The sequence below is a fragment of the Triticum aestivum genome, chromosome 5A (assembly GCF_018294505.1).
Source record: "Triticum aestivum cultivar Chinese Spring chromosome 5A, IWGSC CS RefSeq v2.1, whole genome shotgun sequence".
NCBI classification, from domain to species: Eukaryota; Viridiplantae; Streptophyta; class Magnoliopsida; order Poales; family Poaceae; genus Triticum; species Triticum aestivum.
Window position 1 is genome coordinate 50785553 of NC_057806.1, and position 26482 is coordinate 50812034.

At 49.9% G+C, this 26482-nt stretch overlaps 1 pseudogene; it reads left to right on the plus strand.

Annotated features, from left to right (window-relative positions):
- The first annotated feature begins 7135 nt into the window (after window positions 1-7135).
- LOC123102272 (uncharacterized) lies at window positions 7136-8668 on the plus strand (annotated as a pseudogene).
- Window positions 8669-26482: the final 17814 nt, after the last annotated feature.

Below are 26482 nucleotides of genomic sequence, written 5' to 3' on the forward strand. Positions count from 1 at the left end.
GATTTATTAAAGAAGAGTTGTATATGATGCAACAAGAAAGTTTTGTCAATCCTAAAGGTGCTAACAAAATATGCAAGCTCGAGCGATCCATCTATGGACTGGTGCAAGCATCACGGAGTTGGAATATACGATTTGATAAGTTGATCAAAGCATATAGTTTTATACAGACTTGCGGTGAAGCCTGTATTTACAAGAAAGTGAGTGGGAGCACTACAACATTTCTGATAAGTATATGTGAATGACATATTGTTCATCAGAGATAATGTAGAATTGTTCTGCAAAGCATAAATGAGTGTTTGAAAGGAGTTTTTCAAAGAAATACCTCAGTGAAGCTGCTTACATATTGAGCATTAAGATCTATAGAGATAGATCAAGACGCTTGATAAGTTCTTCAATGAGTACATACCTTGACAAGATTTTGAAGTAGTTCAAAATGAAACAGTCAAAGAAAGAGTTCTTGCTTGTGTTACAAGGTGTGAAACTAAGTAAGACTCAAAGCCCGACCACGGCAGAAAATAGAAAGAGAATGAAAGTCATTCCCTATGCCTTGGCCATAGGTTCTATAAAATATGCCATGCTGTGTACCAGATCTATTGTATACCCTACACTGTTTTTGGCAAGGGAGTACAATAGTGATCTAGGAGTAGATCACTAGACAACGGTCAAAATTATCCTTAGTGGAATAAGGATATGTTTCTCGATTATGGAGGTGACAAAAAGGTTCATCGTAAAGGGTTACGCCAATGCAAATTTTGACACAGATCCAGATGACTCTAAATCTCAATCTGGATACATATTGAAAGTGGAGAAATTAGCTAGAGTAGCTTCGTGCAGAGCATTGTTGACATAGAAATTTGCAAAATACTTACGGATCTGAATGTGGCAGACCCGTTGACTAAACTTCTCTCACAAGCAAAACATGATCACACCCTAGTACTCTTTGGGTGTTAATCACATAGCAATGTGAACTAGATTATTGACTCTAGTAAACCCTTTGGGTGTTGGTCACATGTCAATGTGAACTATGGGTGTTAATCACATGGTGATGTGAACTATTGGTATTAAATCACATGGCGATGTGAACTTGATTATTGACTCTAGTGCAAGTGGGAGACTGAAGGAAATATGCCCTAGAGGCAATAATAAAGTTATTATTTATTTCCTTATATCATGATAAATGTTTATTATTCATGCTAGAATTGTATTAACCGGAAACACAATACATGTGTGAATACATAGACAAACAGAGTGTCACTAGTATGCCTCTACTTAACTAGCTCGTTGATCAAAGATGGTTATGTTTCCTAACCATAGACATGAGTTGTCATTTGATTAACGGGATCACATCATTAGGAGAATGATGTGATTGACTTGACCCATTCCGTTAGCTTAGCACTTGATCGTTTAGTTTGTTGCTATTGCTTTCTTCATGACTTATACATGTTCCTATGACTATGAGATTATGCAACTCCCGTTTACCGAAGGAACACTTTGTGTGCTACCAAACGTCACAACGTAACTGGGTGATTATAAAGGTGCTCTACAGGTGTCTCCAAAGGTACTTGTTGGGTTGGCGTATTTCAAGATTAGGATTTGTCACTCCGATTGTCGGAGAGGTATCTCTAGGCCCTCTCGGTAATGCACATCACTTAAGCCTTACAAGCATTGCAACTAATGAGTTAGTTGCGGGATGATGTATTACGGAATGAGTAAAGAGACTTGCCGGTAACGAGATTGAACTAGGTATTGAGATACGGACGATCGAATCTCGGGCAAGTAAAATACCAATGACAAAGGGAACAACGTATGTTGTTATGCGGTTTGACCGATAAAGATCTTCGTAAAATATGTGGGAGCCAATATGAACATCCAGGTTCCACTATTGGTTATTGACCGGAGACATGTCTCGGTCATGTCTACATAGTTCTCGAACCCGTAGGGTCTGCACGCTTAAAGTTTCGATGATGGTTGTATTATGAGTTTATATGATTTGATGTACTGAAGGTTGTTCGGAGTCCCGGATGTGACCCGGACATGACGAGGAGTCTCAAAATGGTCGAGACATGAAGATTGATATATTGGAAGCCTATCTTTGGACATCAGAAGTGTTCCGGGTGAAATCGGGATTTTATCAGAGTACCGGGAGGTTACCGGAACCCCTCGGGGACTTAATGGACCTTAGTGGGCCTAGTGGAAGAGAGGAGAGGCGGCTAGGGCTGGGCCGGCACCCCTTCCCCCCCAGTTCGAATAGGACAAGGAGAGGGGGGCGGCGCCCCCTTCCTTATTCTCCTCCACTCTTCCCCCCTCCCAAGTCCTAATCCAACTAGGAAGGGGGGGGAGTCCTACTCCCGGTGGGAGTAGGACTCCTCCTGGTGCGCCTCCTCCCTGGCCGGCCGCACCCCCCTTGCTCCTTTATATACAGGGGCAGGGGGCACCCCAGAGACACAACAATTGATCTGTTTGATCTTTTAGCCGTGTGCGGTGCCCCCTCCACCATAGTCCACCTCGATAATACTGTAGCGGTGCTTAGGCAAAGCCCTGCGTCGGTAGAACATCAACATCGTCACGACGCCGTCGTGCTGACGAAACTCTCCCTCAACACTCGGCTGGATCGGAGTTCGAGGGACATCATCGGGCTGAACGTGTGCTGAACTTGGAGGTCCCGTACGTTCGGTACTTGATCGGTCGGATCGTGAAGACGTACGACTACATCAACCGCGTTGTGCTAACGCTTCCGCTTTCGGTCTACGAGGGTACGTAGACAACACTATCCCCTCTTGTTACTATGCATCACCATGATCTTGCGTGTGCGTAGGAAAATTTTGAAATTACTACGTTCCCCAACACCGGTCTCTCATGAAACATTACTGGCACAATAGGCTTGAGTTTAGATGGATTTTTTTGAAATGAAGGAGATATAGGGTTTCGTTTGCCTTTCGATGAAAAATAAATAAGTCACCGCCGTCAGTCGTCGTAACCATTTTAGCAGCGAACATTTACCTTGATAAGTATACATGGTCACGAGGTGATAATTATGTGCCTTTACCGAAAAAGGATTTCCCCCACTTTGTATTACAAAGCAACCAACCGAACCATACAGGGATAGATGCTGGGGCGGAAGCAGCACAATCACGCCCAAAAGAAACGACAGAGAAAGAGCAAAAGAAACAAATATTGACAACAACGGATCAACAAAAATGAAGAAGCCTCGCGATCGTTGCGCCCACCGGGATCTTCCACTAGGCTCCAAGATTTCGAAGTGCCCGCACCTATCAGCACCTCCAAGAAGGATCGCGACGATGACGACACTGCTACCAAGGGTTTTTCCCGGTACACGACGAGGCGAGAGGAAAGGAAGGGTAGCCCCCGATGCCCTCATAGGTCAGGTGACACCCACAGGCGCCACTGTGCCGGAGTCGGCCATGCCGACAGGGGTTTCCCCCGATCCCAACCCGCACCTCGGGCGCTCTGGAGCCTGCCACCAAACCAACCACCACCCTGCGCCAACACGGTCTTGAGGTCCCCACGCCGTCTCACCACGGCACCGCGAAGTGAGGACAACACAACGAAGAATTAGAGCCGAGATGGGGGGTGGCCCGCTAGGACCCAGACGGAGCCCGATGGGCCCAGATCTGGGCCGGGGGCGCGACGCCGGCCACCCAGCGCCACCACACAGCCCCGCCGCCAAGGAGCGGCGCCAACACCACGCCTGCCGCCGGCCGCCGTCGCAGGGCCGCCGGACCGCAGCCAAACCGAGGAGCACCGCCGCCGGACCGCAGCCAAACCGAGGAGCACCGCCGCCGCCTCCTTGCACTGAGAAGGAAGCACGCACGCGCGGGGACAAGAATGCCCGCCGCCGCCGGCACCACCCGGGCCAGCGCCGGGAGCGTCCACCAGCGGCAGCGGGGGAGACGGGGAGGAGGGAGCCCGCGGGAGAGGAGCTCGAGCTCCACCTCGGCCACCTCCCGAGGAGGCGACGCGAGGCGGATCTGGACGGGGGAAGGAGGGGGGCGGGAGGGGACGGTGGCGGGGGGCTAGGCCGGCGGCAGGAGGGGAGGAGGGGGAACCCTAGTCGCCCCCACCGGCGGCTATCCAGTAGGGGTCTGGATTTGTGCCAAGTCACTGATCCGTGGCACTGTCATTCTCTCCACCATGCCTTCAATTATGTGCCTTTAGGCGTTGTGATATTAGGCAAAGCTAAAATATTCAAGTGGTACCAAGTAAGAGATGATATCAATCCATAAAAGTAGCTAAAACATTCAAGTGATACATATTACGATCCAATAAAGCATTCGAATTATAGTACTTAAAACTAAAATGTAACTAGCACAAATGTACAAATACTCAATCAATCTTCTTTTAGTTGCTCATGAGTTGCTTGATGCTAATTTGTTAATGCAGCGAACAAATTGATCAAACGTGGCCGGATTTTGCTCTTGAAATTTGATGGACTCATGCATGTTCCCAAATTCAAGAGCTGCGTCAACATTTCCACCCTCATCCTTCACAATTATGTTGTGCATGATCACTCAACATGTTATCCGGATCCTATTGTTTAGTATGTCCACAAACAATTGTAAAACGGACTTGAAAAACTCTAAATACCCTCTCAACATTCTTTCTAGTTGCTTCTTGTATTTGGGTGAAGTGCATCCAATCGCTGGAATCCAATCGTAGCATGTAAATCCTCCTTAATCTCTTGGAAGAGCATCCTGTGAGCAGCAAGGTCGTAGTCATTACTATTTGATCTCAACGACCAGTACCTGCGAATCAGATTCAACGACCAGGTTCATCATTCCCTCGTCCGTCGCTGCGTTGGTTGCGCAGGTGCACGGCAGAGCTTCGGGGTGAAGTGCATCCCGGGCGATACGAATCTTACCGGCAGCAGCTCCCAGAACATCTCCATCGCTATCTTGATGACAAAGAAAGTCCGTCGTCGTCCCGCCCGAAACACACTTGGCATACTGACCTGACACGCAAGTTATCAACTTGTTAGGCCAACTCCATCGCGTGACCCCAAATGAACATCCTTTTTGTCCGGATTCTGTCCGTTTGGATAGGGATTTGGAGTCGTGTCTGGACGTGTCCTGGGATGCGGTGCCCGTGCGCTCCCGTGCGCCCAGCGCACGGACGCATCCCAGCCGCATCCTGTCCGCGTATTATTTCTTTGCAAGTCCTTAACTTTATTTCATCATTTATTTTTGGTACATAAAAAATACATCATCATATTTTGACCAGTAAAACAAGACCAAAGAAAACAAGAACCACGAGAATACATTTTAGAAGATACCCAACTTCCATAACTACTCCCTTGAGTTGGGTTAGGGCCTTCTCGATGCACTCGTTGTTGATCTGTGGAGGAGGAGGCTCGATCTGGCATCCTTCTTTCTTCTTCAAGCCAGAAGTCGATGTTACTTCCTCCTCACACCTAGTCTCGTGTCTAGCCTCTAATCTAGCAACAAGTGCACTTGTCTCATTTACAGCCTCTATGCTAGCTAAAAGTGCACGAACATGTACTAAATTTCGCTCTATCAAGATATCGATGTACTATTCTTCTCAATACCAAAACTTGCATCCATTCTACACAACAAAATTTGAAGTTAGTACAACTAGTCAAATCTAGAGCACAAACCGAAGCTAAAAAAAACCCGCATACCCCATCGTTTAAGCACTTGATGAACACCCATCCGGGATGTTCCGACGTTGTAGACACGCGGCGCACGACCATCCTTGGGCAGTGGTCGGACTTAATGAGTGGCAACGGTGCGCCGACGAGCTTTTGGGCAAGCACCGAGCCCGGCCGGCCGCCATTCGTGTATCTGCCGGCGGACCACCGACGGTGCAGATCCGAGCGGCTAGAGGAGGAGCCACTGCCTGCATGTGGCCTTGCGGCCCTGCCAGGGCCTTCCGGCGAGGTGCCCGGCCAGTCCATGGCGCGGCCCGGCCTCCCACAGCAGGCCGAGCTCAAAACCGACCGGATCCGCCCCAAAACCGGCCGGGCGGGTGCGCAAACCAGGTGGCCGTGGTTGGGTAGCTCGGCGGCGCCAAGGGGAAGGGGTTGGGCGAGGTCGCATCCGAACTGCACGGCTGCAATGGCAGCGGCGGCGACGGCGAGGGGAAGAGTGAGGAAGAGTGGAGGGGGTACGGCCGGAGGGAGGGAGGGGGACGGATAGAAAAAGACCCGCGTTGTGCCACCGACGGGCCGGTCAGGGGAGGACACGCGCAGACGACCCACATGTCCATTTCACCCCAAAAGCGGCGCAAATTTGGGCCACGAATGGGTCGAAAGCGAACACAAAACGGACAAAAATCCGTTTGCGGCCGCGCGCTGAACCGTCTCGTTGTTTTTTACCCCAAACGGACGGGGACGGACAGAATAGGGTCGCGCGGTGGAGTTGGCATTAGGCAAGGAAAGCCCAGGGCACGCCCAAAAGAAAGAAAAAGGAAATCGCGGAGCGGGCTGGCACTTGTCCATCTCGCAATCTTCACTGAGCAGTGGGACCGGCTAGCATTAGAGCAAACACCGCGCGGGTAGGGAGGAAGAAAAGACTTGTTGTCTTGTTCCGTCGCTACAATCTTTTTTTTTCTTTTTTTTTGCGGGTGAACTACAATTTTTTTTTTTGAAAGAAGCGTCGCTACAATCTCACCATGACCTTAAAAAAAATCACCATGACATTTTTTTTGAGGGGAAATTCACCATGACCTAATTGGCATCACTTCACAAACCGTAGATACCTTTGCGCCAGGAGAAATTTAACGATCCGGGCTAGCCATTCACAACTAAAATGCTCCTTTCATTATAATTATAATGGCACGACTAAAATGCCCGCTATTTTCTTTTGCGAAGATTGACAGGGTAGTCAATACAAGCAGTTGAAAAGGAGAACCTTCAACAAGTGGCCTGTACCTTCATACCCCGTCTTGGCCACCGCCCACCAGCCAACGGAACAATTCTACACTGACAGGTGGACCAGTCTGTGTACATAGACCAGGTGCGTCGTCTCAGCCCATACTACGTAGTATAACCTTGTCTTATCGGTGGAGGCGGGCTCATTTTCACTGCGCTCACCCACCAACTTCTACCCAGAAAAAGCAAGGGAAAGTTTCTCCCACATCTACGACGAAGACGAAGGCGATGGGGGGAGGGACGAAGAGAGGCGGCGGCGTGGTTGATGAGCCGGAGGACAAGTCCAGCAAGCGTCGCAAGATCTGCAACGTCGCCAAGGAAGACGTGCTTCCCCTCGCTGTCTTCTCCCACCTACCGGCTCGCGACGCCGCTCGTGGCGTCGTACTCTCCAAGCGGTGGAGGGAGATCTTGACCGGGGGCGACTTCTGGGCCAATCACTACCAGCGCCCCAGCAAGGAGGTATGCCTAGCCTATCTCGACCGCGGCCATAGGCTCCCGTTCAAGTTCAGTCTCTACGGGCTCGAGGGAAAGCACGCCTTCTATCTTGTTGCCGCCGGCGACACGTTTCCTATCTCTCACGGCCTGCCCGTCGCCGGCACCGAGCTTTCGTACAGGTTCTTTGGGTCTTGCAACGGCCTTGTTGCCTTCGAGCAGCGCGGGCTGAGCGATTCCTCTATGACATGTCTCGTGGCCAATCCTGCAACGTCTCAACACTTGACCGCTCAGCTCTTAGATCTGGGCACCTTCTCCTGGATGCTCGCCTTCGGGTATGATCCTAAGGAAGATAAGTATAAAGTGTTCGTTCAGTGTGGCAGTGATGTACATGTCGTGCCCCTTACCCTGAGCGGCACCGACGGCAGCAGGCCTGTCACTGTTCTACCTAATGTGGCTCACGACTTGGACAAATTGCAAAACAACACCTACTCGCTGTGCATTGAAGGAAACTGCTATGTTCTGCTATCCCCCAGGGATGATGGTACTGGGTCTCAATCCAGCAAGGAAAAACTTCTCGTGTTCCATGTGCAGAGCGAGTTGGTGACCAGCATTGACACGCCAGAGGATGGCACCCTGTTTTCAGGCATAATGGAGATGGGTAAGAGTGTGTGCGATACGACTTTGTCTCGCGACCGCCCGGAGATAACATTGTCTGTTCTGAACTCTGGTCTTCTCTGGGAGCGGATGTGCTGTTTGAGCGTCTCACCATCACCAGGAGGAAGGGGGCCTGGACTGCTTGGGGCCTGGCAATGCAAACAACGCCTCGTGCTTTGGTTCCGCGAGCATGGTCTTGCGTTCTACAATCTCAGTCCGGCGAATCTCGTTGACGCCGTGCACGGGTGCACACAGACATGTAGCTTGGAGGGCTACCAAGAGGAAAATCATTAGTTACTGCAGCATCTCCACAAGCGATACCACTTCTGCTGGGGATACCGGCCAACACTTGTTGCGCCCGGCAGTGTTATCGGCAAGGTCTGCGTGACCAAGGCGGAAGATAACATTCTCGCTTCTATAACCTCAGGACGGATTGTCCCGGAGGAGCCGCACATGGAGTTGCTTCAAGCTGTGGCGAGCGCTGTACTCTCCTTCCTGGGCTGACGATCATTCATCTTCATCTTCTTGTAATTTATTCCTCCTAGACTGAAACCGTCTGCTTAATTTATGTACCCAAGTAAGGAGACACATTTATTTACAGTTTGATGATTCTGTTGTGAAATTTGGATATTTTTCACTCTTATTATTTGGCTTAGCAAAATTTGGCACCCACGGCTCGTTGACTCAGACACACACGCCAGGTTTATGTGTGAGAAAAATTAATTGCCATGCTCTTTTTCTGTGTGTTGTAGAAGCATGTTACTTTTGTTTGCGTGGATGGTGTTTTTTGGCTTATTTTGCCATGATTAGTCATAGTTATTCAATATATAAATGCCATGTTGTGCATTTGACATATGTGCATGTGGGAGAGGAAATTGCCATGGGAGTGTGGGTATGAGAAACAAAATTGCCATGGTGTATGTGTGTGTGATAGACTTAAATTGCCATGCTCTTTTTCTGTGTGTTGTAGAAGCATGTTACTTTTGTTTGCGTGGATGATCTTTTTTGGCTTATTTTTGCCATGATTACTCATAGTTATTCAATATATAAATGCCATGTTGTGCATTTGACATATGTGCATGTGGGAGAGGAAATTGCCATGACAATGTGGGTATGAGAGATAAAATTGCCATGGTGTATGTGTGTGTGATAGCCTTAAATTGCCATGCTCTGTTTTGTGTGTGTGAGAGTTGAAATTGCCATTTTACACTTGTGTGTGAGATGCATTGCCATGGGTTTATGTGTGTGTTAGACAAAATTGCTATGTAGTTAACATGCATGCGAGAGACACAAAGTGCCATGTGGGACAAGCTTGTCATGCTTTGTGTGTTTCTGGTAGACAAACTGCCATGGCATGTGCGTGTGTGAGAGATAAAATTGCCATGGGTATTTTTGGGTGTGTGAGACAAAATTGCCATGCTCTGCTTTTGTGTGAGAGATACTTGTCATGGTATGTGTCGTGGTGGGCGCACGGCAGATGCCAAGGGAGGGCTAAAGATGAGAGGAGGCTCGAGGGCATTGGTGGGCTCCAGAGGCGAGGTCGGCATGAGCAAGCGCGGGACGCAAGACATACCCAGGTTCGGAGAGATAACACCCAAAGTCCCGCCGAGTGTGGTTTATATCTAATAGTACAGGGTTGCTCCTAGAGCTGTATGGGAGAAGAAGGAGGTCGGGCCAAGGCTTAGGCTGCTCCCTCCCCTCAGGTGTTGCTTGCTAGGTGTGTGAGTGGGTGGATGGGTGAGTGTATTGCATTGCTTGCTTGCCCGTATGCATGAGGGCTCCTAGGGGTTTTTTATAGGTCAACCCTCAGGGGTACAAGGGTAATGTTACAAGGCCGTAGGACCGGGTTGTTAGTGTCCAGGAACCCGGTGCCGGGACCCGCCGGTTAACAGGTCCCGCCGGGTTCCCCGGGCGCGGGCCCCATGTGCCCAGGGGTGCTGTGCGCCGTCTTGTCGATCGTCAGGGCGTGGCCGAGTCGAGTCGGCTACAATGGCGCTCCGTCAGGTCGTCGCTTGCTGGCGTCATGGGTGACAATGATTGCACTGTTGCCACGCCAGCCCTGGTCAGCAAGTAGGTGGGGGGCACTGTTGCCTCGTCCGGCTGACCAGATGCATGGGCGGAGCACTGTGGCCTCGGTTAGCAGTTGGTGGAGACTCGTCTCATCGTACGGCTGGGTTGGGACGGCCGCTGACCCTCGGCCGGGTTTGGAGAACACACCAAGGATGGAGCTGGCTTGTTGGGGAAGTCTTGAGCTTGGTTGTTGGGGCCGAGTTGCGGAGTCTGGCCGAGTTGAGGAGCTTGGTCAGGTCGAGGGACTTGGCTGGGTTGAGCGACCAGGCCAAGTGTGAGCCAGATTGAGAGGCGATGCCGGCCCCGTTGTTTTTGAAAAGGATCCGGGTTTCGTTGCCTGCCTGGGGTTCATTCCCCCGACAGTAGTCCCTGAAGCTATGAAGGTCCGCCATCTTCAGATGGGAGGGCCTTCGCAGTTTCCCCCCTTGTAGAGGCGGATTTGGTGACCGGCGAGTCCGGCAACACCCACTGTGTGCCGGCTTTCGGAAGCCGGATCGCGGCACCCCGCCCGTGGCGGGAAACCGAGGAGTTCGACGAATCTTGGGCAATCTTTTGGGCCTCGCGCGGCCGCCACGTGGCACCTGAAAGCCGGAGGGGCCTGACAGGCCATGCGTGTGACAGGACGGGACGACGCTCTGGGGCCCGCGGCCCACGCGCGCGGATTTATTGCGGCGTCCGTGGGTCGGTTGCCATTCTCTAGGCAGTTACTGCGTGCGTACGTGCGCACTTATTGCGGGGAAGTGGGAGGGGCGAGTGCAAACGATCCCACTTCCCCACGTTTCAAATCGTGGCCTATAAATTGGGGGCGAAGGGAGCGGTGGAGATCATTCGTGCTCGCGCTCCCCTGCCTCTTCATCCTTCCTCTGCTTCTTGCGACCGCCGCTAGCTGCGACGCCCGCTGCCTTGAGCAGAGCTCTCTTGCCATCTTCTTCCTTCTCTCTTCCTTCTTTCTTCCACACTTGAGTCGATGGCGCTACCGTCAGGATTGTGGATGGGTTCGACCGTCCCCCTCGACGACATCGCCTACCTTCGCGACACCAGACGCCCGTCGAGGGCGCAGGAGGTCGAGGCGCGCCCTCCGCAGGGCGAGCGGGAGCCGTGGCCCGAGGGCTTGGAGCGTGTGGTCTTCCTGCCACACTTCAAGCGCGGGTTTGGGATTCCCGTGAGCGGCTTCTTCCGCGACTTCCTGGAGTTCTTCCGGCTCCAGCCCCACCATCTCGGCGCCGACGCCATCGTACAACTGTCAGGCTTCGTCACCCTCTACGATGGGTACCTGGGGGTCGAGCCTTCGATTGACCTCTGGGTATGCTTCTTCTCCCTGAAGCAGCAGGGGCCGAAGGCCAGGGAGATTTCCGAGTGCGGGGCGGCCGTCATCACCAAGCGGTCGGCCGTCGACTGCCCGAGGATGCCGCCGGAGGATTTTGCCAAGAAATGGCAGAATTCTTTCTTCTACGTTCGCAATTGAAAGAACATGCGGTGCCCCCATGTTTGGTTTTGGTAATTGTTGACAATATCTATGGACTAATGGTTGCCTTGAGTTATATTTGAAGGTTTTGTCCATAGGCTTTTCTTGGAGTACATGTGTTGGTTTCAAGGAGAGTTTGTGTCGACGAAGGTGCTATTCAAGGAATTACCTAAAGATTGGTCTTGTGAGAGGTTGATCAAGACTAAGTCAAAGAGTGAATCAAGTTGATCAACCCACAAAGCGTAGAAGATGTATCGAGAGGGATCAAGTGATCCCATGGTATGGTAAGCATTGTCAATTACGCTTTGTGTACTAACCCATGGTCTTCGTGAGAGTTCTTTGTGGGGTTAGGTTGCGGTGTGCAAGTTCAAGTGGAGCATCATGAAGAGATCAAATGCTTGAAGCTTGCCGTCCTTTGTGGTGACAATGGACTTGTGAAAATGTGCGGAAGAGTGGCTCACCCATAGTGGAGTATGGGGAGCAATCAACTAGTCCTCATCGAGTCAACACAATCAAGAAAAGTGGTCCAACTTGAGGGAGTCAAGATCGTCATCATCTAGCTCAAGTGGACCATGTGCAAGGCAAGGGTTTGCCCTTGATAGGTTTTCTATTTTACCGGTCTCATGATGGTAGTTGGGAGACCGGGTTATAGGATCGATTGCCGTACTATCAAGGGGGGCTCTCGATGAGTAGATTGATCGTATCATTCATAGAGAGCTCAAACCATTGCATCCTTGCATCATCTTTCTTGGTTCTTGTTTGGTTCTCTTTGTGAGTTTTGGAGCTTATGGTCATCTTGATGACAAGCTCGAGTTCATCGAAAACGGAGTTCACTTGCATCTTCTATGATGTTTTCGATGTTGGAGGTTATGCTCGTTCTTCTCTATTGGAGGTTTCACTCCTCCATTTGTTAGGCATACCTCCCCTGCCTCTTCTTACTATAACCAGTCGCTGTTTTGATGCCACTTGTCGTCTTGTTTCCAACAAGCTTGAGTTTGCTCAATTCGGAGTTCATATGCAGAAGTTATGGCAGTTCTGGTTTTCCTAGAGTATACTTGCTTTCGTGGAAGTGGCATAAGGATGGCGCCAGCGGTAGTACCGCTGGGCCGGAGCGGCAGTACAGCTTATCGCCACAAACCATAGTACCGCTGTCCCACAACGGTAGTGCCGCCCATGGCCATAAGCGGTAGTACAGCTCCGGTTCCACGCTGGTACCACCTCGACTCGAGACGTGGTTTTCTCGTGTCGTGTTGAGTGGCAGTAGGAGCGACGGTAGGAGTGGTAGTACCGCTCATGTGCGGTAGTACCGTGGCTACCACCGCCCCTAGTGCCGCTCAATGGCCCTCCTCCCTGTTCCTTCTCTCTGTGCTCGTGGAAGGCGTTGTGCGCGGTCCCAGCGGTAGTACCGCTGGGCCAAGCGGCAGGACCACTGCGGCCAATGATAGTACCGCTGGCTCCAGCGGTAGTGCCGCTCATATGGCTCTGCCTCGCACTCTGTTTCGCTCCGCTCTCCGTGTTCTACCGCCGAGGCGGTAGTACCGCTCCCCTGAGCGGTAGTATCGCTCGTGCGCGGACTGAGAACATAACGATTGGATTCGGGAGCTCCTATAAAAGGGGGTCTTCTTCCCCATTCAACCTTGTCCTTTGAGCTCGTGTTCTTCCCCCATTGTTGACCTTCTTTGAGCTTGCTAACTCTCAATCCCTCCATGGATTCTTGCTAGTTTTTGAGAGAAAAGAGAGAGGAGATCTAGATCCACATTTCCACCAATCACTTTCTCCTCTATGTGAGGAGAACCCCTTGGATCTAGATCTTGGAGTTCTTGGTGTTCTCTTTCTTGTTCTTCCTCTCATTTTCCTCCCTAGAATTAGTTGCTTCAGTGGGATTCGAGAGAAAAGGACTTGGGCACTCCGTGTGCCCTTGCCATTTCATTTGGTGCATCGGTTTGAGTTCTCCATGGTGATACGTGGAAGTTACAAGTTGAGAAGCTTATTACTCTTGGGTGCTTGGTACCCTTGAGCTTGTTCCTCTTGGGTGCCCTAGACGGTTGATGTCACCTCGGAGCCATATTCCATTGTGGTGAAGCTTCATGGTGTCGTTGGGGAGTTAACCCCAACCTTTGTGGTGTTCGGAGCTCAATCATTATGGTGTAAAGCTCCGGGAAAGCGTCAGGGTCTCCAATTAGGTTGTGGAGATTGCCCTGAGCAATTTGACGGGTTCCGGTTACCGCCCCCAAGGGTAGCCAAACTGTACGGGTTCGATGACCGCCCCCAAGGGTTGCCATTTATACGGGTGCGGTGACCGCCCTCAAGGGTCCCTTAGTGGAATAACGACATCTTGCATTGTGCGAGGGCGTGAGGAGATTACGGTGGCCCTAGTGGCTTCTTGGGGAGCATTGTGCCTCCACACCGCTCCAAATGGAGATTAGCATCCGCAAGGGTGTGAACTTCGGGATACATCGTCGTCTCCGCGTGCCTCGGTTATCTCTTACCAGAGCTCTTTACTTATGCACTTTACTTTGTGATATCCATATTGTTTCTTGTCATATATCTTGCTATCACATAGTTGCTTATCTTGCTTAGCTTAAGTTGTTGGTGCACATAGGTGAGCCTAGTTGTTTTAGGTTTTGTGCTTGACAAATTAACCGCTAGGTTTATTCCGCATTTGTTCAAGCCTAAACCGTAATTATTTTAAAACGCCTATTCACCCCCCTCTAGGCGACATCCACGATCTTGCAGCAACCTTGGCAAGGACCGCATCAACCTGCCGCCGTTCATCAACTCGCTGCCGTGGGGGAAGCAGAACTGGGGGTACTATCCCAAGCACCCGTCGCAGGAGGTGCTCAACTTGTGCGAGCGGGTGTCGGTGATGAAGGAGCGGGAGAAGCTCACCGACACCGACCTCGTCACCGCCTTCATCGTCCGGCGGGTGCTATCGCTACAGCAGCGCATCCATCTCATCGGTCAGATGACCGGCCTCCAGGACCCCAACCGCATGGCGAACACGCGGCTGGCGGCGGACCAGGTCGCTCGCTGGGTCAATGACATCTCCAAGGCCAACCTGGGGGTTGACTGGGAGTTCGGGAAGGCTCCATACAACCACGCGAACCCTGCACCGTTGGTGAGTCCCTGGTCTCCGTACTTCGATGCTGCTTATCTTCTTGTTTGCCCCGACGCGACACGGGAGGTGCTTCTGAATGCCATCCGGCATCCTTATGACCGGGCGCGGGCGCAGGTGGTGCGCGTTGCCTCGGAGGAGCCCGAGGCCCATGGCGGAGGGGAGGCGGTGGCCGCCGATGCGGGCGTAGGGCACCGAGCAGGTTAGCCTTGCTTTTATTTCTTGAGTCGCCGATTGTGGGACGGCTTTGGGGGTGCTGACATGAGCCGCCGATGTAGCGGCGCCGGGTGGAGGAGGCGGCGGCGTGGCCGGAGCCGGGTCGTCTCGGGGGCCGGCGACGGCGAGGCGGCCGCACGGGAAGGACAACGTCGCGCCGCGGGCCTCGACCGCGAAGCGCATGGTGGACCCGGCTTGAGGTGCGAAGCCGCCCGCCAAGAGGAGGCACGACGCTCCGCAGGAGAGGGCGGCGAGGCCCGCCATTCTGGTGGTGCCGGGGTGAGTGCCCTTTTTGTTTGATCCGAGTCGCCGAGCGGCTTTGCTCGACTTTGCGTACTCATTTTCGTCTTATGTCTTAGGTCGCCAATCTCACTGGCGTTGGCGGCGGCGGATGCCGCATCCGCTGAGGGCGCCGCGTTCCGGGACGAGAAGGACGAGAAGGAGGAGCAGGCGGACCCGGACCTTGGCTTGGACCCGGCCGACGCCGAAGGCCTGGCCTGGCGGGATCGGAACCGGGCCGAGGCAGAACTGGAGGCGGCGTCGACCCAGGCCTGGGTCAGCGCCGCGGCGACGGGGGCGCGAGCCGGCGTGGCCGGAGATGCCGGCGGGGACGGTGGCGGCGACGACGGTCTTCGTTTTGGCGTCGGAGGGGAGCACGACCAAGGCGGCCGTGCGAACGTGATGGACCTCGACCGGGAGGTCGTGGTCGTTGAGGACGGCACCCCGCCGCGGACCGACATGGTCGAGCAGGCGGGGGTCGATGGAGGCGGTGGCGACACCGTCTTGGGGGAGGCGGCGCGGGCGGCGCCGAAGGAGGCGTCCCGGACGCCGGTGTGCGAGGCGCCGCCGGTGGTGGAGCCTAAAGCCACTCCGCCCACCGAGCCGGCGTCGGTGCCGGAGAGGGTGCTGGAGAAGGCGCCGGCTTCAGGGGAAGCGGATGGTGAAGAGCACGCCCTGGTGCTCCGGCCCGGAGGACGCCGGGTCGCCGGTCCGCAGCTGTCGCGGAGCGGGACCAGCAAGGTCCCCTTCGAACCTCCGACCCAGGAGGAGGCGACGATGGCCGCCGTGACCCGTCGCCTGCGAGGGCGGACGGACCGGATCCAGGCCTTCGCCCAGGCCGAGGTCGAGGAGACGCTGGAGCTGGAGCGCGCCGTCTTCGTAAGTTTTCATTCACGTTCGGTTTTTCTGTTTTCGTTGTTTCTCCTTTGTGGGGGCGCGCCAGCGGACCCACTGGGTGTAGCCCTCGAGATTTGGGCCAACTACGTAGCAGTTGGGTCGAATCTTATCTTACCAACTCTCTGGTTAGCTTATTACCAAAATCGGTCTCACCGAGTTTGTGTAATCGGTCACACCGAGATTACGTTATGCCCTAACCCTAACTTTATCGGTCCTACCGAGTTGCATATCAGTCCCACCGAAAATCCTAACGGTCACTAGGTTTGCTAAATCGGTACGACCGAGTTTCTCAATTCGGTCTCACCGAGATTGGTAAATTGTGTGTAACGATTAGTTTTTGTGTGGAGGCTATATATACCCCTCCACCCACTCTTCATTCGTGGAGAGAGCCATCAGAACAAACCTACACTTCCAACCTATATTTTCCGAGAGAGAACCACCTACTCATGTGTTGAGGCCAAAATATTCCATTCCCACCATATGAATCTTGATCTCTAGCCTTTCCCAAGTTGCTTTCCACTCAAATCTTCTTTCCACCAAATCCATATCCTGTGAGAGAGAGTTGAGTGTTGGGGAAACTATCATTTGAAGCACAAGAGCAAGGAGTTCATCATCAACACACCATTTGTTACTTCTTGGAGAGTGGTGTCTCCTAGATTGGCTAGGTGTCACTTGGGAGCCTCCGACAAAGATTGTGGAGTTGAACCAAGGAGTTTGTAAGGTCAAGGAGATCGCCTACTTCGTGAAGATCTACGACTAGTGAGGCAAGTCCTTCGTGGGCGATGGCCATGATGGGAAAGACAAGGTTGCTTCTCCGTGGACCCTTCGTGGGTGGAGCCCTCCATGGACTCGCGCAACTGTTACCCTCCGTGGGTTGAAGTCTCCGTCAACGTGGATGTACGATAGCACCGCCTATCAGAACCACGACAAAAACATCCGTGTCTCCAGTTACGTTTGAATTCTCCAAACCCTTCCCTTTACATTCTTGCAAGTTGCATGCTTTACTTTCTGCTACTCATAGACTCTTTGCATGCTTGCTTGAATTGTGTTAAGATTGCTTGACTCGTGCTAAGATAGCTAAAATCTGCCAAAGACTAAAATTAGGAAAATGATAGATTTTTAATTGGTCAAGTAGTCTAATCACCCCCTTTAGACATACTTTCGATCCTACAAGTGGTATCAGAGCTTTGGTCTCCATTTGCTTTGATTTCCATAGCTTTTGGGGGTCATAGCCTTGGTTTCACAACCTAGGAGAGTATGGCATCTAGCGAGGGAAATTATCACGGTAGAGGTCCTTACTTTGATGGTACTAATTTTGCTAGTTGGAAGCATACGATGAAAATGCATATTCTTGGACATAACACCGCCATTTGGGCTATTGTGTGTGTTGGCTTGCAAGGTGAATTCTTTGATGGGAGAGAACCGAATCATGAAGCTACCGCGGATGAGTTGAAGATGCTACAATACAATGCTCAAGCTTGTGATATCCTCTTCAACGGATTGTGCCCCGAAGAATTCAACAAAATCATCCGTCTTGAGAATGCAAAGGAAATTTGGGATACTTTGATTGATATGCACGAAGGTACCGACTCCGTCAAGGAATCCAAGTTGGATGTGCTTCAAAGTCAACTTGACAAGTTCAAAATGAAGGATGGTGAAGGTGTCGCTGAGATGTACTCTAGGCTTGCTCTTATCACAAATGAGATTGCCGGCTTAGGAAGTGAAGAGATGACCGAAAAATTCATCATCAAGAAGATCCTAAGAGCCTTGGATGGAAAATACGATACCGTATGCACATTGATCCAAATGATGCCAAATTACAAAGATCTCAAGCCAACGGAAGTCATTGGGAGAATTGTTGCTCATGAGATGTCACTCAAGGATAAGGAGGAGCTCCATAACAAGTCAAGTGGTGCTTACAAAGCCTCATGTGAAGCTCCCACACCATCAAGTGAGAAACAAACCTTTAATGAAGAATTGAGCCTAATGGTGAAGAACTTCAACAAGTTCTACAAGAATAGAAGCAAAGAGAGAAGTTCCAAGTCAAGGTCCTACAATGACAAAAGATATTCTAGTCGAGAGCGAAACTGCTACAATTGTGGAAGACCCGGACACTACTCCAATGAGTTTATGGCTCCCCACAAGAGAAGAGAAGATTCTCCCAAAAGAAGAAGTAGAAGAGAAGAATCACCATCAAGGGAGAGAAGGAGTAGGGATGATCGATATGAACGAAGACCCTCTCGGAGAAGCAAGGATTCGAAAAGGAAGGACAAGTCATCAAGGAGCTACACAAAATGAAGACATCAAGCTCATGTTGGTGAATGGGTATCCGGCTCCGACTCTGACAATGACTCTGAGAGAAGCTATCACTCCGACTCCGAATATACTCAAGATGAAGGTGTTGCCGGTCTAGCACTTGTGTCAACCAACTCCTACGACATATTTGATTCACCAAATGAAGGAATTGGAAGATGCTTCATGGATAAAGGCCCAAAGGTATCACACCCCGAGTATGTTGATTTCAATAGTGTGAAGATGACTTGTTAGGTGATGATGATTTACTTGTTGACAACTATAGTGATGAATTCTATGATGAAACGAATGACAATGATAAGGAGAAGATTGAGTCTCTAACTAAAGAACTAAACACTCTTAAGTTAGCTCATGAAACTATCTTAGGAGATCATCGAGAACTTTTAAGGACTCATGAGAAATTACGTTTTGAGAAGCTCAATCTTGAGCAAGAGCATGAGTTATTAAAGGCAATCAATGATGATCTTCGCAAGAAAAGTTCTTCTTACATTGCCAAGCGTTTACTCTTATCCACTTACATGCCTCAAGTCAAGTCTAGTAACAAGAACAAGAAGGATTCTTCGTCTACTAGTAACAATAATCATGCTAAATCCAATGTTGTTGCTTCTAGTAGTTCTCTTGATTCCACTAACGATTCTCTTAGCCAAGTTACACTTGAGCAAGAAAATAGCTTATTGAAGGGAATTATAGAGAAAGGTGTTTACAAGAGCCTTGCCAGGAGTAAGCAATTCGAGGAAATTGTACGCAAGTAAGGAAGGCACCGAAAGAATCAAGGTGTTGGTTTTGAACGAAAGTTCAGTGCCAATGGAGTTGAGTGGGAAGAAGATCAATACCCCAAGACGAACTTTGTTCCTCAAGAAGAGAAGTATGATCCTACTTCTTCCAAAGGGACACAAGCTCAAGATGATCTTCCACCAGAAGACCACAAGCAAAAAGGCAAGGACAAGCTTCAAGAGGAAATTGATGCATTTGAAGAAGCTCCTAAGGCCTTGGTCAAGTGGGTTCCCAAGACTACATCAAGTTCCACTTCATCAAGTACAACTACAACTCCGAGGATTCCCATCAAGATGGTGTGGATCCCGAAGAAGAAGAACTAGAGAGTTCTTGAGGGTGACTCTGCCAACATACTTCACTCTTATCATTTTGGCAAGAACAAGTGCAATCAACTTCCACATCTTGCACTAGTTCAAGGTCACAAACCCTCTTGTTGGTAAGACAAGGGACAAGGTAACCTAAAGCTTTCATAGACATCATCTTGTGTGTGCATCACTCTATGTCTATGGATATCCTTGTTTGTTCCTTGTGGGACTAACCCGTGTAGGTATTGAAAGTGCAACTCACTCCAAAGGATAGCTCCAAATGATCTACATCAACATAGAGCATCCACATCTTCAACACCTACATGAAGTCATCATCGACAAAACCCAAGGTTAGTTCATCCCACTTAGGGGGGATCTCACATCTAGGGGGAGCTTTACTCTAACAATTGAGTTAAAGCAACTCTAATGGTGTGAACACAACAACGCTTTATGTAAAAGTGGTAACCCCACTTGTGCTTAAACGATGAGTATGACCTATGATCAAATGTTCTCATTTGACTCCTAAGTCAATATACTCATATATAGATGACCTAGTCATCACCAATTGGTTGATAGATGCTAGAATTGTTTGTGCATGCCTTGCCACATATTTCATTTGCCATTTTATTGTGTGAGCATGTTGGTTGCATAATTTACTCATTCGAGGACATCCACTTGCTGGTTTGATTGTTTGGTTTCCTTTTCTTTTGGCCAAGTGGATGGACAAGAATGCCTAAGAACCTTCTCTAGCTATCTATGCTTTTCTCGTCTCAAACTCTATTCATGATGCATCACAAAATTTGATCAAGTCAGATTCGAACCACTCTGTGTGAGGAGCACTTGGAGTCCCTGATTCGTCATAGACTTAAACTTCCAAAACTTCTTTGTGCGTTTCGGTCTGACCGATTCACCCATTTCGGTCATACCGAGATCACTAAGTCGATCTAGGTTTTCGACCTCGGTGCAACTGATTTGAACTTTTCGGTCACACCGACAGGGTCGGGCTATATATATCCACGGGTCAAATTTTGGAAAACTTTCCGAACCTCCTCGACCCGCGCTTAGCCCTCTCTGCCTACAGGATCTCCGGATCGTCCTCCTCGTCGCCAGCCGCCTCCTTCCGCTGGTCTCCGCCGCCGTCAACGGGAATCATCCCCCCGTTGTCGCCGTAGCGAGTTCATCGCTGAACTAGGGTATGAACTCGATCACTGTACTATCCTTATCTGATTCCTAGCACATTGTGTTCGCCATGTATCTTGCCACGATTGAGATCATTCTATCCATCGAAAACACTCCGTAGTTTAGTCGTGAATTGAGAATTTAGGGTTAGGTTTCCGCCGAAACCATGTCGGACCCACCGAGTTGTGGAACTCGGTACCACCGATTCGGCTCAGGCCATTGCACATGTGATTCTCGGTCTGACAGAGAATTGCAAATCGGTGTGACCGAGTTCAGGACTTTGTGAAACCCTAGCAGTCTCGGTGCCACCGAACTGTGACTCAGTCTGACCGAGCTCACTAGTTTAGGTTCCAACAACTGCTTCGGTATCACCGAGTTTACAAATCGGTTGATCCAAAATGCTTTCTGTGGAAAACTAAAACTAAGTTTTTGACTCATTCTTTTGCAAAAACCTCTGCATTTTGTGATGCTCATCCCCTCTATCTCATCTATATCTATTCACATGGTCTGCTGTCAGTGTTTGCAATATGTCTGATCAAAGTGACAGCCAGAACAAGTCAGAGGAGCAGGTTCACTTGAGTGAGGGCACTAGTCCCTCTAGCAGCTCTGATGAGGGTAGCAGGAGCACCCCAAGCAACTTACCCAAAGATGCCACCAGGGCCAGAAAGAAGAAAACGTCTGAATCTGAGGATGAAGACTATGTGGCAGTTGAGGATGAGGCCACTTCCAAGAAGAAAGTGGTTAAGAAGGAATATAGCACTGCTGCTGCCACTAAGCCTGGTATGAAAACCAAAGTGCATGCAAAGAGAATTCCCATGTCTAAAGCCAGAGCCTCTACTCAAGTACCTTTGGAATGTGAACCCAAAGAAGCTGCTGCAGAAGGGAAGAAGAGGAAAGAGAGGGTCAAGAAGACCACTGCGAGAGTGCTTGGGAGATCCTCAATCATGAGAGATTCTGAAGAGGAAGAGGAAGAAGATGCTGCACCAGCACCCAAAGCTCAGAAGCTTATGGGTGATGCCATCAGGGCAGGGGTTGTTCCATCTAAGCCTAAGACTACTCCTAAGGCTGCTGCTCCAGCTCCAAAGCCAAAACCAAAGAGGAGCACCATGAACATCCCTGCTGAGGAGAAGAACAAGGCCCCTGTGCGTGAAGCTGAAATGGAAGAAGAAGATGATGAGTCACATGTTTTGAGGAAGTTAAAGCCAAAAATTCCAGATCATAATGATGCTCATCCTGTAGCAGAAAACATGAAGATCAGGAAGGACTTAGGATTGAGGCTATCGAGAGAGTCAGATCCATATGCCACTAGGAGAAGGACTGCTGTGGACTACAGGTTCCATACAAAGGAACAACAGGATTTCTATGAGACAGTGTTGCTTGACAAGAAACCAATAGTATGTGACATGAGATGGGTCGACTGGGACTACATCAAGGAGAATGATGAACATTATCCAGGTGTGTATGACAGTTTCAAGGCTTGTGGAGTTGATGAGTTGTGGCTCAGAAGCTCACAAAATGGAATGATGAGCTTATCATGCAGTTCTACTCCACAGCTCACTTCTACCCAGATGGAAGGATTGTCTGGATGTCTGAAGGTACGAGGTACCAGTCAATAGTTGCAGAATGGGCTAAGTTGATCAATGCCCCAAAAGAGAGTGAAGATGACTTGGTTGTCTATGCCACCAAGAAGAAGTATCACAACACCATGGCACACATGTACAAGGAGATCCCAGATGCTGCTCTTGAGACACACAAGTTTGGATCTGTACATTACCTTCTGTCAGGCTTGCCAACTATCAATTGGATCCTCAGGCACACTCTCTTGCCAAAGTCAGGTGATCACAAGATGATCAGAGGCCATGCAATAAACTTGCTTCACATCTTTGATGTCCCACAAATGTTCAAAGTCATGAGCCTCATAGTGGAAACCATAAAGAGGACAGCTGCAGATCAGAAGAGGAGTTGTGGGTATGCCCCACAGATCCAGGAGCTGATTAACTCCAAGATGGGCACTGGCACATATCTGCTGGACAAGGAGCACCTTCCCATCTACCCAGAATTTGAGGACAACACTGTGGTGATGGATGAAAATGAACCATCTTTTGTGCACGCACAAGCCAAGAAGGAGAAGGCAAAGGCTGAAAAGGCTGAAAAGGCTGCAAGGATGCCAATTACTGAAGAAGCATCTCAGTATCTTCTGAAGAGCAAGCAAGATCAGCTTGGCTACTTGATTGCCTCCACTCTGAGGATTGAGAAGGGACTGGCCACCCTGACTCAAAACCAGGAGAGCTTGCAGAGGATCATGGAGCAAAAGTTCTATGACTTGGATGTGAAGGTAACTGAGATCCAGTCTATTGTGGAGCAACTTCAGGATGATATGCAGGAGAGGAAGGGCAAGACAACCACTGATGCATTTGCCAGAGTGCCTAGAGCTCAGAGGTCTGCTGCAGTGCCTGTTCCAGACACCAGAGCCACTTCATCTGCACCAGCTACAGCTTCAGTGCCACCAGCTCCAGCACCTACTCCATCAGCTCCATCTACATCGACTGAAGCCTTCGCTCTTGGAGTTATCCGGACACCACCACCTGAAGACCAAGCCTGAGAGACGATTTAGTGCTATGCATTTTCTAGGAACTTTTTTTGGTAACTTGTTGCCAAAGGGGGAGAAAAATGTATAGATCATAGGCTTCAAGAGAGAGCGTTGCTTTTTATTCTCTCTTTCTTTGGTGGTTGAACTTTATTTGCTTTGCTTGTTTGAGATACTTTCTGTCTGTGTGATACTTGGATGATCATGTGTGTTTGATCATATGCTACATTAATGCTTGTTGGATGACATTATCATTTTATCCCTATATGATCATTCACTTTGCTTGGTGATGAGTGCATGTATTTAATTGTTATCATTTTGAGTGCTCCACCAAGATGTATGTGACATGGAAGAGTAACCCATGAGCCTAACTCTCTGTGCATTTGTAGTCCAAAGCAAATCATAAACTATGCACAAATTTAGGGGGAGCTCTTGCTTTTCAAATACTTCTCAAAGTGACAATGTTTTTCACTCTTATTATCATTTGTCGAAGCTTTGATCTATAAGTTGTCATCAATTACCAAAAAGGGGGAGATTGAAAATGCAACTATCCCTAGGTGGTTTTGGTAATTCCTAACAACATATAGCTCATTGAGCTAATGCTATTCCAAGATTAATATTTCAGGAAAAGCTCAATGAATGGCATGGCATGTATGAGGAAAGTGGACCCCTCAAAATACTAAGGACAAAAAGATTGGCTCAAGCTCAAAGCGCAAGACTCTACATTTTATATTTTAGTGATCCAAGATCACATTGAGTCTATAGGAAAAGCCAATACTATCAAGGAGGATGAGGTGTTGCTTAATGAGGTTCTTGCTTCATAGTGCTTAGTGATATGCTCCAAAACCCTCAACTACCTTCCCACATCCACATATGACCTAAACCAAAAGTCAAACTCGGCCCCACCGATTCTTTCTATCCGGCGCCACCGAGTTCAGATATCATAGCCACTCCCAAAAACCCTAGGCAAATAGGTCTCACCGATAGGGATCTCGGTCACACCGAGATGGAGTTGTAATCTCTCTGTTTCCCTTCGTAACGTTTCGCTCCTACCGAGATGAGTGATCGGTCCCACCGAGATTGCAATGTAAACTCTCTGTTTTCCTTTTGTAACATTTCGGTCCCACCGAAATGAGCGATCGGTCCCACCGAGTTTACCTGACCAACTCTCTGGTTAGCTTATTACCAAAATCGGTCCCATCGAGTTTGTGTAATCGGTCACACCAAGATTACGTTATGCCCTAACCCTAACCATATCGGTCCTACCGAGTTACATCTCAGTCCCACCGAAAATCCTAACGGTCACTAGGTTTGCTAAATCGGTCTGACCGAGTTTCTCAATTCGGTCCCACCGAGATTGGTAAATTGTGTGTAACTGTTAGTTTTTGTGTGGAGGCTATATATACCCCTCCACCCACTCTTCATTCGTGGAGAGAGCCATCAGAACAAACCTACACTTCCAACCTATATTTTCTGAGAGAGAACCACCTACTCATCTGTTGAGGCCAAGATATTCCATTCCCACCATATGAATCTTGATCTCTAGACTTCCCCAAGTTGCTTTCCACTCAAATCTTCTTTCCACCAAATCCATATCACGTGAGAGAGAGTTGAGTGTTGGGGAAACTATCATTTGAAGCACAGGAGCAAGGAGTTCATCATCAACACACCATTTGTTACTTCTTGGAGAGTGGTGTCTCCTAGATTGGCTAGGTGTCACTTGGGAGCCTCCGACAAAGATTGTGGAGTTGAACCAAGGAGTTTGTTAGTGCAAGGAGATCGCCTACTTCGTGAAGATCTACCGCTAGTGAGGCAAGTCCTTCGTGGGCGATGGCCATGATGGGATAGACAAGGTTGCTTCTTCGTGGACCCTTCGAGGGTGGAGCCCTCCGTGGACTCGCGCAACCGTTACCCTCCGTGGGTTGAAGTCCCCATCAACGTGGATGTACGATAGCACCACCTATCGGAACCACGACAAAAACATCCGTGTCTCCAATTGCGTTTGAATTCTCCAAACCCTTCCCTTTACATTCTTGCAAGTTGCATGCTTTACTTTCCGCTGCTCATAGACTCTTTGCATGCTTGCTTGAATTGTGTTAAGATTGCTTGACTCGTGCTAAGATAGCTAAAATCTACGAAATACTAAAATTGGGGAAAGGATATATTTTTAATTGGTTAAGTAGTCTAATCACCCCCCTCTAGACATACTTTCGATCCTACACCCTCTCGCCTAACCAGCTGAGAAACCGGCTAACCGAGGCCAAGCAGCTGGTGAATTTCTGGACATCATGCAGCCGAGCAGGCTTGCGCATGTGCTCGATGGCCTTGATCTTCTTCGGGTTTGCCTCAATGCCGCACTCCGAGACGAGGAAGCCGATTAGCCACTACAAAAAAAAGACACATCCGTGACATTTTGGGCCAAACGAATTTTTTTTCATACATATGACACTTCTATGACGATAATTGTGATAAAACCCGGTATCATCATAGATGTGGCGGGCTCCTACTTCTATGACAAAAAATCATGACAGAAAATGGGCTTTTCGTCCTGGGCGGGCCGGAGACGCAGCTGCATGACATTCTTTGGGCCGTCCATGACGGAAAAAACCATGGTAGAAGCGAGGGCGAGGAAAATTTCGGGGAGTTCCCGGTTACGGTGGGAGGTCGGGGGCCGAGCAATGCGCGTTTCTCTCGTACACGTACGCGCGTGTGTGCAAGGCGTTGGCTCTAACTGAACCCGAGCGAGGCGTTGGGCTCTAACTGAACCCGAGCGATTGCATTACAGGCTACACGTTACTGAACCCGAGCGATCGATCGATGGCTGTTAACTGAACGATCGAGCGATTCCTTCGCTACTGCTGCTAACTGAAGCCGATCGATGCTGCCTCTGGATGAACAGTGAGCATTGCGGGGGGGGGGGGGTTGGGTGAACAGTTCCCGGTGGGGGTGGATGAACAGGACCCCATGGTGTTGCCTCTGGATGAACAGGACCCCGATCGATCGAGCCAGTTGGGGCTGGATGAACAGGACCCCGTGGAGGGATGGATGAACAGGACCACCCCGTGGAGGGCAGGATGAATAGTAGATGGTGGAGGGCAGGATGAACAGTAGCCCGTGGAGGGGTGGTTGATCAGGAGCCCGTGAAGAGGGATGGCTGAACAGTAGCCGGTGGAGTAGCGCGCGGTGGAGGCTTGATGAACAGGAGCCCGTGGATGAACAGTCGCAGGTGGAGGCTGGAGGAGGTGGACGGTGGATGAACAGTAGCTCGTGGAGGCTGGAGGGGGTC